General features: G+C 44.9%; 1 protein-coding gene across 1 annotated transcript in view; it reads right to left on the reverse strand.

The window, feature by feature from the left end:
• The window catches only part of CDH4 (cadherin 4), an 859900-nt gene that overhangs the window by 167174 nt on the left and 678746 nt on the right, over positions 1 to 13980 (reverse strand). The gene's annotated exons all lie outside the window — the stretch shown is intronic.

Below are 13980 nucleotides of genomic sequence, written 5' to 3' on the forward strand. Positions count from 1 at the left end.
ATGAAAACAACAACAGTCTGATCCCCCAAAACATTCTATGGAGATGGTGGATTTAGACAGGAAACCTAAAGGGTCAATGAGATGCTGACTTCAGGAATCTTTCCAGCATCTCCAGATGTGCAAGTAACAGCGGAGTAATGGAACTGGACTTGGCAATGATAAAGCGATAGTTTGTTTTTTCTTTGCTGATGCCTCTTGCCACCCTTATCCCATCCCAGAGTTCTTTGTTCCCTGTGAGTTTAGCTAAAGCCTTACAGTAACTGAAGTGTGTGTGTGTGTGTGTGCGTGCGCGTGTGCACATGCAAAGAATTTTCTCTGTAGCAATACACCCTTGTGAGCTATCCATGCTGCAATGCAAAGTAAGTTGCAACGGCTTGGTCTTGAATTGGCAATGAGACCCATTGCACGTGACAACCCTCACTAAGGGGTTGAGTACAGGCTGAATGTGGGTTGTCACTGGACTGTGGACTGTTGCTGAATGGTTACCATGGTGTCTGAACCCAGCTGCAATAACAAACCATGTTGAACCATGTCCAGTTTGCAACCTCATCTCAAGAACAAACCAGGCTATGTTGGTAAAGGTTCCCCTGAACATGCGTGTCTGACTGGGGCTGGTGTTCACCTCCATTTGTAAGCCAAAGAGCCATGTTTCTTTGGTCATATGGCTGGCATGACTAAATGCCAAGGTGCACAGATCACTATTACCTTCCCACTGAAGTGGTACCTATTGATCTCCTCTTAGTTGCATGCTTTGAAATTGCTAGGTAGGCGAGAGCTGGGACAAAGCAGCGGGCTCTCACCCTGTCGCGCAGATTCGAACCACCAATCTCCCGATCAACAGCCCAGTGGCTCAACGGTTTAACCTGCTGTGCCACCCACAGGGTATGTGGTTATGTTGATGCCAGTCATCAGCTTTAAAAAAGGCCTGCTCCCCATGGCAATTAAACTGCTTGCACCAGTTTGTTGATCTGACCAAGAGAGCTGCCTGATTTTTTAGCCTTTCCTTCATGATGCGGTTACGGGAATTGTTATGATGAGCATCTGCGCTTCAAACTTTACCACTGATGAGCAATGTAATGTGAAGATCTCTGAGGCTTAAATAGTGGTCCCACCACTGAAAAGGCTCTCACCCTGGTAGAGAACTGTCACCTGGGTACCCCTCAACTAGCAGGGGCATTCAGGTATTCCTAGAGAAAGTAGGAGCATCCTGAAAACAATATTATTTTTCTGTGCTCTATGAAGCTAATTTTTGCCATTAGAGATGCTAATACTTGATGAGGCGCTAAGATAAACCAATAAGAGAATTAACTTCATATACAGTTCATTAAAGTAGGTTTCAAAACCACATTTCCCACTTAGTCACACACATTTCCCATAGGAAGAGAAAGCTGAATTTGCCAAGAGACCTGCACAGAGAATTTCATTCACGTTTCCAGCAGTTACAAGAAAAATAAATAGGCAGGTTAAGACGTAGCTGTGGCAACCATGAGCTGCTATTGCTTTACAATCTTGAAGTTAATTTTCCGATCAGCAATTTAAAGGTGTTCTTATAATGTTAGGGCTATTTCTGAAGCCAGGTGGGGGGAGAAGGATGCAGTTAGAAATAAACAATTTGGTACCTGCTCAGCATCAGAAAACTGTCTGGTGGAGTGTCTCAGTGACAAGAAAATACTCACTTTAACCCACTGGTTTTATGAAAGAAAAGAAGGCAAAATATGTGAGGGTGGGAAGTGATAATAGAAACCCATCTTGTAGTAAAGAGCCCTAAAACTTCACATGGATGTGGCAGCTGTGTGGAGGGAGGGAAGATGCCATGATCGTATGCACCGAGCATGTAACCAGGAAGAACGCGATGGCTATGTTGATAAATATATAAATGAGCACACAAGCACACAATTCTGCTCTGGCTGAATGAAGGGTGCTTTGCAAGAGAAAATGGGCGTCTGATTGCTTTTCAGAGAAGAATTTATCTAGGGAAGGGGCACTCATTCCATCCTTGCTGGCACCGTTTGTCCATTGTCTCGAAAGGCTGCCAAACATTTTTTCCCCGGCTGGCCAGCCCATATATTTTAGATGATGACTCATCTGCCTTTTATCTGATTAATCAGTCAGTGAATCGATTACATTTAAATAGCCCTCCACGTCCTCCAAATTTCAGTAGAGGTGAGATGGCGAGCTGAGATATCCGAGAAAGCGCCTTCTCTGCTCCCAACCTGGCTGGTCACTGAGACCACCAGAGGACATTCTGCTGGTGGTTCCACATGGACCAATGACCTGACTGGAGTCCAGCAAGAGAATAACTCTGGATGTGGCAACCCCACTTCTGAGAAAGCCCCTTCCTCTGGAGGTCAGCCAGGCACCAACATGGCTGTTTTGGGGGCCTGCTGAAGACACCTTTGTTCCAGGAAGCCTTTCCTGGCATCCAGCCACACTTTTCATGTGAATGTGTTCTTCATGGATTTTTTCCATTTTGAATCTGATTCAGCTTTGTACTGTTCACTGCTCTGGAATCTGGCTAGATATGGAGTGGCATAGAAATATGATAAATAAATCCACAACCGTTGGTTGATGTGCAAGTTCATTGACACATGCTGGACCCAGAATGAGCAGGGGGGCTCAAGAAACCCACATTTCACAAATGTGCTACTGCAGGCTTTTATTCTTTTGAGATATTTTGTTCCTAACCTCCTCCAAGGAGTTCAAAATGGACTCCCTTGTCTTACCCTCACAATGACTCTGGGGAGTCAGCATGGCAGAGGGAGAGGGACTGAGCCAAGCCACTGAGCAGCAGTATTATGCTAGAGTTTGGGCTGGCACACAAGTTCTTCTGGGCCCAGCCTGGTGCTTGGACATCACATCCAACTGCCTTGGCCCCCCAGTCTGAGCAAACCAACCTTACCAGAGTTGCTGAACTGACTTGCCCAGCTCCACCAGCCTTCTGGGGACCTTGCTTAGAAATCTAAGTGCATCATCAGACTGGGTTCTAGGCCCTGCTCAGCCACGGAGCTCATTGGGTGACCAACTCCCAGCCCATCCTCCTTCACAGGGTTGCTGTTCTTAGGAGAAGTAGAATTTTGTAAGCTGCCTTGAGTTCCTTAAAGGGAAAAAGGTGGGATATAAACATAATAAAGAAAGAAACAATCTGCCTTGAACCCTCTGCAGCAGAGACAGCATACAAGGGCGGCTTGGTCAGATGCTTGCTGAGTCTTCACCTCTCTGAAAGGCGCCTCCTGGACTTGTTCCTTCTCTTCACTGTAGCTCACCATTCCTTGTGCATGCAAAGTGAGAGCAGTCTTGAGAAAGGCAAGGAGGGGAAGTGGCAGCTGGTGATGCTTGGCTGAGACCAGGGGAAGCTCAGAGGGGGTGCCTAGGTGGTTTCCCCAGACAGGGGCCGATACTTCCTTGCTCCTCTGCACTCGGGGACCTGTCTATAAACCTTTCCTTGGCTATGCCTCTTGCTTCGAGATCCAATTGGGCCCAACAAAGCATCCCCTAAGGGCCTCCTCCATTTTATTATATAGGTGAAATGCTCTACTTATACCCAAAAGTGCAAAAGGATCAGCAGCACTTTCCTGGGATTCTACTTCTTATGAAAGATCCTCAAGGATTTCATTTGCTGCACAGGTTTAAACAAATGGAACTGATTTGCATTTCTTGGAATAATACATGGGTCCAAACTGAGCCATCCCATGGGAACTAATACAGGGGTCTATTCACATTTCTTCAAATTCATAATACAATTTACAGCTGTAAAAGTATGTGCATGTTTTAGGAGGAAATGCACATAAAATGCATATTGTGTGAAAAATGCTCGGATTTAAATGCTTATATTAAAGGAAGATGCAGAAACTGGATAAAACTGATTTATAGAGAAACACATGTGAATCTGACACCTGTGAATAGGCTCACCTTGTCATCTATCCTTCTTACTGGTGCTTAAGGCCATTTCCAGGGAGCCGGTGCCAGGGGAATAGTATTCCCCCACATTTCAAGTGGCATCTACCATGAAAAGTTACAAAGATCACAGAGCAGGATCAATTGCATGTACTTCCTGCCATTTTAGAGATATTTATAGTTAAAAAGCTATACAATTTAAAGTTCACATGGCCCACTGCAACATCAGCACTTCTGAAACTGTTTTTCAAACATTCCTTTGCCGAACATTATGATCTAAAGCCTGGATCTTAGCATGGGGTTTAGTCATCTGCTCTGGGTCTGTGTATTGGTACATATTATTATTATTATTATTATTTTTAAAACAGCTTTTGCCTGCAGCCATGCAATCTTAATAAAAGCTGGAATACAGAAAGGATTGCAAAGCAGAGCCCATTCCTGGGAGAGGTTTACAATTAAACACCTGCAAATTAAGATAGGCAGGTAAAGGGAGTCAATGAAGAGAAAGGTGAAGATATAGAGTGACAACATCAATCAGGATAACTCAGGTGGGCAGATGAGTACAGAAACAAAAGATGTGGACTGTTATGCGAAAGAATATGTGCGACCAGGGAGTTTGATGCAATGGGGGCAATGGAATATAAGAAAAATATGATGCCTCCTGTGTTACCTGGTGGGAGGAGGTGATATGAGCTAGGCAGAAGGGCCAGCTTGGAAGACAGAAGGTGGTGGAGACCTCCATAGATGATGTCATTATGGCAGTAGGTAAAGGGGAAACTAATGCTGGAAAAAAATAAAACGAACTACTCTGGTCTTTCTTGTTTGTGATTTCTCTCTGCTTCTATGGGCTTATAATAACATGGAGCTAGGGATCCAAGAGCAAGGTGAGTACTCATGAGGATCCTCACTGCTTATCTCATACCCAGTTCCCTTTTGTGTTTGTGATGGCGGCTTGCTTTGCCCGAGTGGGGGATTACACAAACCCTCTGCATCTTTGGAACTCCCTCCCTAGGGAAATTCTCCTGGTGCCATCCTTATTTTCCTTTTGGTGCCAGGAGAAGACATACCTTTATAGGATTTTTTTTAACACTTAGCCTGAATGCTGGGGCCCTTTTAATATTGCTTTTATAGATTTGTGTGTTTTAATTGGTTTTAACGTGTTTTACTTTGTTAATATGTTTTATGTATTGTAAGCCAGCTAGGGACGCCTCCGCAGTTATAGGCAGCCTATAAGTGCATGTATACATAAATAATAAACTGGGGTAAATTTCCTCCCTGGATGGAAGTGGAGCTGATTCAATCCACCAAGGGGATTTAGCCCGATGAAGACATTTGTATAAAACAAGCTGGGAATCAGGAGCAAGACAAACATGAGTACATGTCCAATAATTTTGCTTTTGTTTTATTTATGGATTATACTTATACACTACTTTTTCCTGCAAGGAGCACAAGGCACCCTCTTCTTCCTCTCTGTTTAATCCTCACAACAACCCTGCGAGGTAGGTGAGGCTGGGATTTAGTGAGGCAGCTCCATCGCTGAGTGGGGATCTTCCCCAGTCCCAGTCCAGCCCCCTTTGCCCTACAGCACACTGACTCTTCCAACTGTGAGAGGAATGTGCTTCCACCCAAGCTTAGAGCTGGGAACCAGGCATGCTCATACAGTCCGTGAGCCAAAGTGGGGTGCATGGGGGTAATCTGTGCAGTTTTCCTTCGAAGAAGTGTAACTCAGCAGTGACACACGCTAGGAATCCTCCTTTCTGCTTTGAAGACATTCCACTAGTTTTCAGAACTTTGGGAGCAAAGAAATGACCCTCCACCCAATTCTCCCACACTGATCTGTTTCCATGCACCCCATACAAGCTAGAATTCCCCCAGGCCATTGCGATGATCTTCCATCACATTACTCTGCAGCAATGGCACAAATGGCCTTTCTAACAAACTTTTAAAGGTACAGGAGTGCTTTTAAAACTGACTTTCCAATAATTGCTTTCTTGCTGCCAAATGCCATTTAATCAGAAGCACTCTGAGAACTGACATATCCACGGCCTTGCTTACAAGGCGACATAATAAGCACACCACAGGATGTGAAGAGTTAGATCCAGAGCAAACTGGGATAATTTTCAGCTGAGGATTAGTGGAATGCAGATACTAATAAAGACAGAGCAACATTAACACTTTAATTGCAATGCAGATACTTCCCTTCCCGCCAAACCCCAGTGGAACCCTTTCTAATGAAAGCACTTCCTCTAAAAATTCCACACACGACTAACTCGGCATTCAGTAAGCCAGGCAGGAATTTCAATTAATCAATCAGTTTGCAAGTTATGCACAGTAGAAGTTATGATCTTTGTGGGTAGTACAACCTTTTCCATACCACCAGCAGTGGTACAGTCATAGCCAAGGAAGTTGAAACAGACACAGACTCTACCACCTTTCTCCAGGGTAAGATGATTTCTAGCATTCCTAGAATTAATCAACACCTCTTTCCATTCTTACCTTTATAGATAAGGCTGTGCTGAATATATTCTAGCTTCAGTTTGGGGGATAGAAATAGTGATGAATGGAACATTTCACGAAAACCACTTTGATTCTGAAAGTATCTTTTCTATTCTTTCCTCTCTGGTCCAAATCTCCATCCATCCATCCATCCATCCATCCATTCATTCATTCATTCATTCATTCATTCCTCTTCCTTGCCACCAAGAAAATGGTGCTCACAGCAGGTAGCTAATATAAGAACTTCAGAAACAAATGGATAAACACTTGGTGGAAATAAGTACATTGTTTTCTTTATTTTTTTCATCCTCTTTTCCTGCCTGTGTCTCAGCTCCCTGCAGGGCCTTGGGCTCATCAGGTAAAGTTCCACCTCCTCTAGTTCTCTCCATTCCAGATAGACACAGCAATGGCCTCCCCCAGGGTGGAGCCTCCAGGTATTTTGGACTGCAATTCCCATTAACCCCCAGAAAAAGGAGGGAGAAACAAGTGCCTTAATCTTTTTCAAGACATTTAAAATTAAAAATACACTTTTGAAGGTTGCAAAGAATGGAGAGCTTCATGAGTACTATTGCAAACTTGGAGACACTGAACTAGTGCAATGCACTCTGTGGGAGATTACCCTGTACCTGGTCCAGAAGCTGCAGCCAGTGCAAAACACAAGAAAAGGTGAGGTATGGCTGAAGTTGGAATCTGAAACGCCTGAAGGGCAGCAGGCTGGAGAAGGCTGTTCTTATACGGGAAACACTTCACAAGGATCTCTAGCTTTTGCTGCTAAGGAGTCACAACTCTGATATTAACACCCATCATGACCTTTCCAGAGTTTCCTTTCCTGGGTTGTAAAAAAAGCCATCATTATTAATGGTAGCATCAAACAGGGTCACGGTGCTATAAAATGCCCTTTATTACAAGGTTCTTAATGTTCCTGGTCATTAGGAGAGCTCAATTGAAAATAATCAAGTCTGGTATGCTATCGTGCACTCCGTGCTTTAATGGAAATCAAACAATGCAAACATATTCAAATCCTTCAAAGTAGAACACTTAAGAATCTATTTAAGCATGTCAAGTTTGGCTCATTAAATATAGCGGAAATATTTTTATGAGGCTGTATCTTAATGCTGCCTGAGATCCCTAAGTAAGGTTTGAGGGTGTGTGTGTTTAAAGGGCTGGCAGTGTATTTAAGTAATCATTCATGTAAATGTTTTCAGATGCCGTTTTGCCGTCTTTTCTGCAGATTAGTCAAATGAGTAGCACTTGTGAATATGCACGAAACTAAGTATTTCTATTTCAGCATGCATGCTTAAAAAGGCAATGGGTGGACAAAAATTACTTGATGCCAATTTGGTAAACAAATAAAGTGATTCAATAACAAGAGTGCCTTGCCAATAAATGAATAAGAATGTTGTCTGTTTGTCCGGGATGGTGTTGATGCTGACCACAAATTTCCTTTGCAGGTAGGAGAGCTGCCCAAAGCAAATGAAGGAGAGGGTTTTGACGCATAAGGCATAAGTGGGCAGAAGCTGCCAGCCGGTGACACCGGTGCTGGGTGAGAATTTTGTTTCAGCTGGGCTTTAAGAACTCACAAATATTCGCAAAGTTCTCCATCACTAGAACAAAAATAACTGTGGGAGAACAGTCTCCATCACTAGAACAAAAATAACAGAAATGTCCACACCCTCTTTTCTGATAAGCTTCTCAGCTTTCACAGTTGTACAGCAGGCAGGTAAATCATTGCTGTCCTCTTGCTTGGATTTTTGTACCTAGCCCCTGTGATCCATGCTCTGGAAACCTCAAGGCTGGCTTGCTGGAGGGCTCCTCAGCCTTGAGGACCATTTGGGAGGCTGCTGTAGGCACCATCTGAAAATAGCTCCTACAGAGGGTGTGGCTAGTGCCATAGCACCTGCCTTGGGGACCTGGCTGGTCCAAAGGGATGGTGGTGGGGAGGGAAATAGGAAGGCTGGAGGCTACGGAGAGGAGGAAGCACAGAAAAGGGGTAAAGGACAGAGGAAAAGGCAGGCAGGCAGGCAGGCAGGCAGGCAGGCAGGCAGGCAGGAGAACTGAGTTGAAAAAGTGGAGGTGGGCTAAGAGGAAGGCCAGAGGCTTCAACTGAGGAGAAATGGTAAGATTAAGAGGGGAGTAGGACGGAGGGAAGGTTAGGTGCTAGGCAGACAGAGAAGGAAGAGGGTTTGTGTTGGAGAAGGGTGGAAGGAGAATAGATGCCATTTGCCTCCATGCTGTTTTTGTTCTTCGTTGGTTGCCCGTAAGTGTGTGAGCTGGGGGGTTGCAGGCAGCCACACTGGTTTGTGCTGTTAAAATACTGAAAAGTCATATGGATACCCACCCACCCACCCACCCACCTACCTACTTACCTACCTGTCTGTCTGTCTATCTGAAATGGTCCTCCTGAAGCTGGACAAAGAGGCCAGCCTAACTTCTTCTGGGGAAGAATTCCACAGCTCGGATGCTGCTATAGGGAAGACCCCAGGAGAGGTCAGGGACTCCTCTGTCCATGGGGCTCCTCATCCATGGCAGCTCTCCTTTTCAGGTTGTAGGAGCTATCCATGCTGCTCCATGGCGGCGAATCTATTTTGGACATAGGGTTCATTTTATTGATTTATACACCTATGTATAGGCTGCCTAGAACTTCTGGCTAGTTCAGGACCATGCACAGGGCCTGCAGAGCTCAAAGGACTACCCACAATGGTTGAGGAAACAGGATGCAGAAGAGCATCTGAAGAAGATCTTAAAGCTACTGGCAGGTAGATCAGTACTGGCAGCTACTGATCTTAAAGCTATGTGGGAGGAGTAAGTCTTTCTGCTATTCTGATCCCAAGCAGCTAGCGTTTTATGTGGAAGTGAGGGGTTCTTACTAAAAGCAGTTCAAACAAAGCACAGCAGACCAACAAACCAAGAAATATAAATTGGCAGCCATAGGAATTTGCAGCAACTGGCAACACACTCGCTTCTCAGGAATAGACTACCATAAGCGAGATGAGCCTTTCGTTTTCTGACCACAGAGCCTTCTACTACCTAGCAGAAAGAGAATGTCTTTTGGTAGGAACTGAAAGCAGTTATTTGTAGGCCTTGTTACAGCACGCCCATCCTGCCTGCAGATTGCGACCGAATAGCATCGAACCGAGTAGCTGAAGTCACCAGCAGCGTTTTGGAGGGCCCTCGTCAATTACCTTCTGAGGCACAACCCTCTCCTGTCCTCATTTCTCTCTGTGCCCCTGCCTCCTTGATGGACAGCACCACCGAATGCAGGGAAGGCCCACTTCCAATGCAGTGCTGGGAAACCTGGTAGAGGCACCGAGAATATGCAAGTCCCTCCCCCTTCCCCAGAGACTTTGGCTGTCTCTTCTGTCATTGCCACTTAGATACCTAGTAAAGCAGCTACTCCCAGTGGGCCTTAGGACCTCTCCAAATGAGAAATTCAGGGCTGACTGGCTGAGATGGTGCCTTCAGCATATTTTGCTCATGATGTGCCTTTTTGTGGAATTCATATTTTTATCCTGATTTTGTTTAACATTATAATATGGTGATTATATTTAGCATTAGCATTAGCATATTTATGTTTATGATTAGCAGATTATATTTATCATCAGCATGATAACATGCAGGATTTAAATACCATAAATAAAGGAAATAACAATGAAATATCCTGGTACAAGTGTGTGTGTGTGTGTGTATGAACACACACACACACACACTTTCTTATTGAGATTTAAGATGATGGTTTGTCCGTGTTTTGTCATTCTGGAGCACTGGATCATTGTTTGACTTCATCACAGGTGAACCGGTGAGATTTCACACTGGATTAAGAACACCAAGACTTAAACAGGAGCCCCTGGGCTACAGCTGTTAGACTGGTGAACCAGAACCTTGGAAATGCACTTCTAGTCTACACTAGGTTAGGAAAAGCAGTCCCTGACTCTCAGACTAACCTATCATATATGGTTGTTGTGAGGATCAACTGGAAAGAAGTTACGTAAGCCACCCTGAATTCCCTGGACAGGAAAAGACAAAATACAAATGCAATAATAAATAAGGACTTGATCCTATGCATTAGATAGCAAAAAGTCACACCGCTGTAGAATGTCCCGGCTGGGGAATTCTCAGAGCTCTAGCATTCTTTTCAGTGCAAACATGGTTAGGGTCACACCTCAAATAAGTCAAACCTAAGACCAGATCAGGGGTACATCTAGTCTAATATTCTGTTTATACATTGACCCACCAGCTACTTGTGGGAAGTCCCCAAGGATGCAATAGCGGAGCCAGCCGAAAGCAGCCGGCACGAACACACATGCGCGCACCACGAGATGTCCCTGCGAAACGTAGGCCAGCCACGTGCCCCATGCAAGCGTGTCGCACTTCACACATCATGCTGTCCCCTGGAGAGGCCTGGAAACTGTGGCACGAGAAGTTCTCCCTCCTGGAAATCCAAGGGCCCCTGTCCAGGAACGGCAATAAAAGTCTGGTCTACCAACAATGGACTGCAGTTGCCCTGGCAGACTATGTGGGGCAGAGTTGTGCAACAGAAGGCTCTAGAAGGTTTGATCAGGTTTATTTATTTATTGTATTAGATTTTTTTTAGCCCACCCTGTTAGCCGCATGACTCCCTGGGCAGGTTCCAGGTATGACATTTGTTTGGCATGAAGCCAAATCCTGCCCATCATCTGCCAGTTCTTAAAACCATGGCAGGAAGTGGCTCACTGGCCTGCTTTGCTTCGGCAATGCCTCCATTCCTGAACAGGAAGGAAAGAGGGAAGGCTACATCACTGTTAGTGGTCCAGCCCAGATGAACCTACTGTTGTGGGAGGAGGGGGATGAGGCTGTGTTGGCGGGCCCTTCCCACTCCCTGCATCTCCATCGCAGGCTTTCAGACTGCACAGCGCTTCTGCCCAGAGCAGGCTCCTTGCATCAGAGTTTCTCCTACCATGCAGGGAAGACCAGCAAGGGAGGTGAAGGCAGGGAGAGGAGCCAGTGCTAAGAAGCAAGCCCACCACAATCAGGGCCCCAAATCCTTCACCTCAAGTCCCGAACCACTGGAAAATCCTCTGCCCCACTACCCTGCTGTTCATGGGCACTTATTTTAGTTATTTAGGATATTCATATGCCGTCCTTTGCAAAAGCCTCGGGACAGCTTACAAAGATGAAGTACAAATATCACCAAACATAAATAAATTATCGACCCACTCTGGCTGCGGTTAAAATATAATGGTAAAAATACAATATTAAAACTTATTAAAATGTCGATCAAATAAAAAGGTCTTAACCTGGCACCAAAAAACATATACTGACAGCACCAGGTGGACCTATCTGGGGAGCGCATTCCATAGACACTGAAATAAACTTACAGGGGCTCTGACAATCCTTCCCGCATTGGATCCCTCTGGCTTTGACTTGTCTTTTGCTGACAAGAGACTCCTCTCCTGCAGAAGCCACTTGAATTGTCTATTTTGCTTGCTTGCTTGCTTGCTTGCTTGCTTGCTTGCTTTCTTTCTTTCTTTCTTTCTTTCTTTCTTTCTTTCTTTCTTTCTTTCTTTCTGACTGAAGGGTTTTTTTTTTTTAAATTATGGAGCAAGAATGTGTAAGAGGGGTGAGCACTGCTCCCCACCCCCAGTTGCTGCCACTTGTAAGAAAGGTTCCTGCGTAGACATTGGGGAGGGGACACCGGCAGTGAGAAAGGGGGTTCAGTCAGCTGGGCAACACTGTCCTCAGCTGGACACACTAGTCCAGTGGATTCTCCCTACTTCCATTGTGCACAAGTGCGCATCTGGCGGAATCAGCTGAAACAAATGCCCTCCTTTCCCCTGTCTATACATTCTTTTTTACAAATAGGCGAGACAGACACCTTTAAAAATACCACTTTGGAGTCTAAGAAAGTTAGCGTATACAAATTTGTGCTTTTTCGTTTGCTTGTTTTGTTCTGTGGGCTGGAGTATTAGAACTTTTCGGTACCATGCACGCCTCTAATGGCCCCACCGTCCCACTCCTGTGAATGCACTCATGCAAAGTTGTAACCAGTGAACAGGGCTAAGCAAGGACCACAGAGAAGGCAGGAGCCCCTTTGGAATACTACAATGCAATGACAAGCCTTTGCAGTTTTGTTTTTACAGTGACATGGTCATTTCCGCTCCTGATATTTATTCCTTGCTCCTGTCTTCTACTGTCCTCCTAAGCAGCCAACTTTAACCTTTGCAGGTCCTTTTCAGGGGCAATGCTCCTCAAGGCATGTCTTGCTTTTGGGCCCAGTCCTTTAAACGACAGGTAATACTTTTGGTCCAGACGGTGCTGATCTACTCTGTCAATGTACACATGTCTACTACAAAATAAGTCCACCTGAGTTCAGGGAGGTTTGATGCCAGGTAAATGGGTACAAAACTGCAGCCTGGTGGATCTCCTCTCTGGACTCAGCCCCATTCTGTTCCAAGTTTGGACTAGAATACCAAGATTTCAGCTCACAGCAAGATTATAGTCAACTGCTGAACTTCTGGATCTGAGGTTGTCTGTGTGTGTTTGCAACAAGGTATATTACTGCTTGATAGATTTAATTTCAGAGCTGGTGGATGACAGACCATGGGCTATAACTTGAAAGAGAAATTTGAAGCAAGGGATGTCTAAGTCAAGGAGCTTCCAAGCACTTGTGGTGTTAAGACACGATTATGTACAGTCAATGGGATAACACGCTTGGGGGAAAATATATATTATAAACCTCATCACTGAAATTAAAATTACTTCAAGATGAGGCTACACAAAAGCAGCGAGACAATCCAATTAATTTATGCCGAACGAAGAGGGCGGAATGCTGACTCCCTTCTCTTTGCGCTCCGCCAGAAAATGTTTAACTGTAACAAAAGCAGTCAAAACAGAACAAGGGATCCTGAAATCCAAAAATGGCACCAGAAAATCATTTCAGATATTTTTGTACTCATAAAACTTAGGGACATCAGCTTGCAGTACAGCTTGACACCACTTTGGTACATCAGGGCCTGCTTTACACTCAGCATTACCATATGTCAACTTAGAAGAGCTGATACTGTGACGGCTCCTTGGACAACTCAGAGGCTTTTCGCAAACCTCTGTCAAACCAAATCTCTCTCTCTTGATCAATAACGGTGAGCCAAGAAGGGGGATATTTGTGGTGTCTAAAAGGCTGGATTAGTGGAATATTGTAAATACAGATGGCGGGGACTAATTCCAGCTCTTAAGCAGCGATCATACAAATCACTTAGGCATGCGAACAGCTCCCTCGAGTTCAAAGGGATTACTCACATGAGCTGAGTTGCTTGCACACCCACATATTAGCCGAAATCAGGACTTGCCTTGTGCAGTCAGTGAAGCCTCTCTTGGCACCATGCCTACAAAGAACATACAGTGACCCAGTTGTTTTGGACTCAGCAAGCTCACACATGTGTCCTGATGTCTGTAGCTCCCCTGTTCAAATTTTGTTCCTGTTCCTCCAACATGGAGCTGATTTACACAACTATTGAAGGCACAGAATCCACTGGAAACTCAACTCAAATGCATGCATGCATGCAACTCACTTGGTGTCAGGCAAAGGTGTTGCTATATAATTTTAAACCCTGACTT

This window comes from Varanus komodoensis, unplaced genomic scaffold, assembly GCF_004798865.1.
Source record: "Varanus komodoensis strain SLA01 unplaced genomic scaffold, ASM479886v1 scaffold8, whole genome shotgun sequence".
NCBI classification, from domain to species: domain Eukaryota; kingdom Metazoa; phylum Chordata; class Lepidosauria; order Squamata; family Varanidae; genus Varanus; species Varanus komodoensis.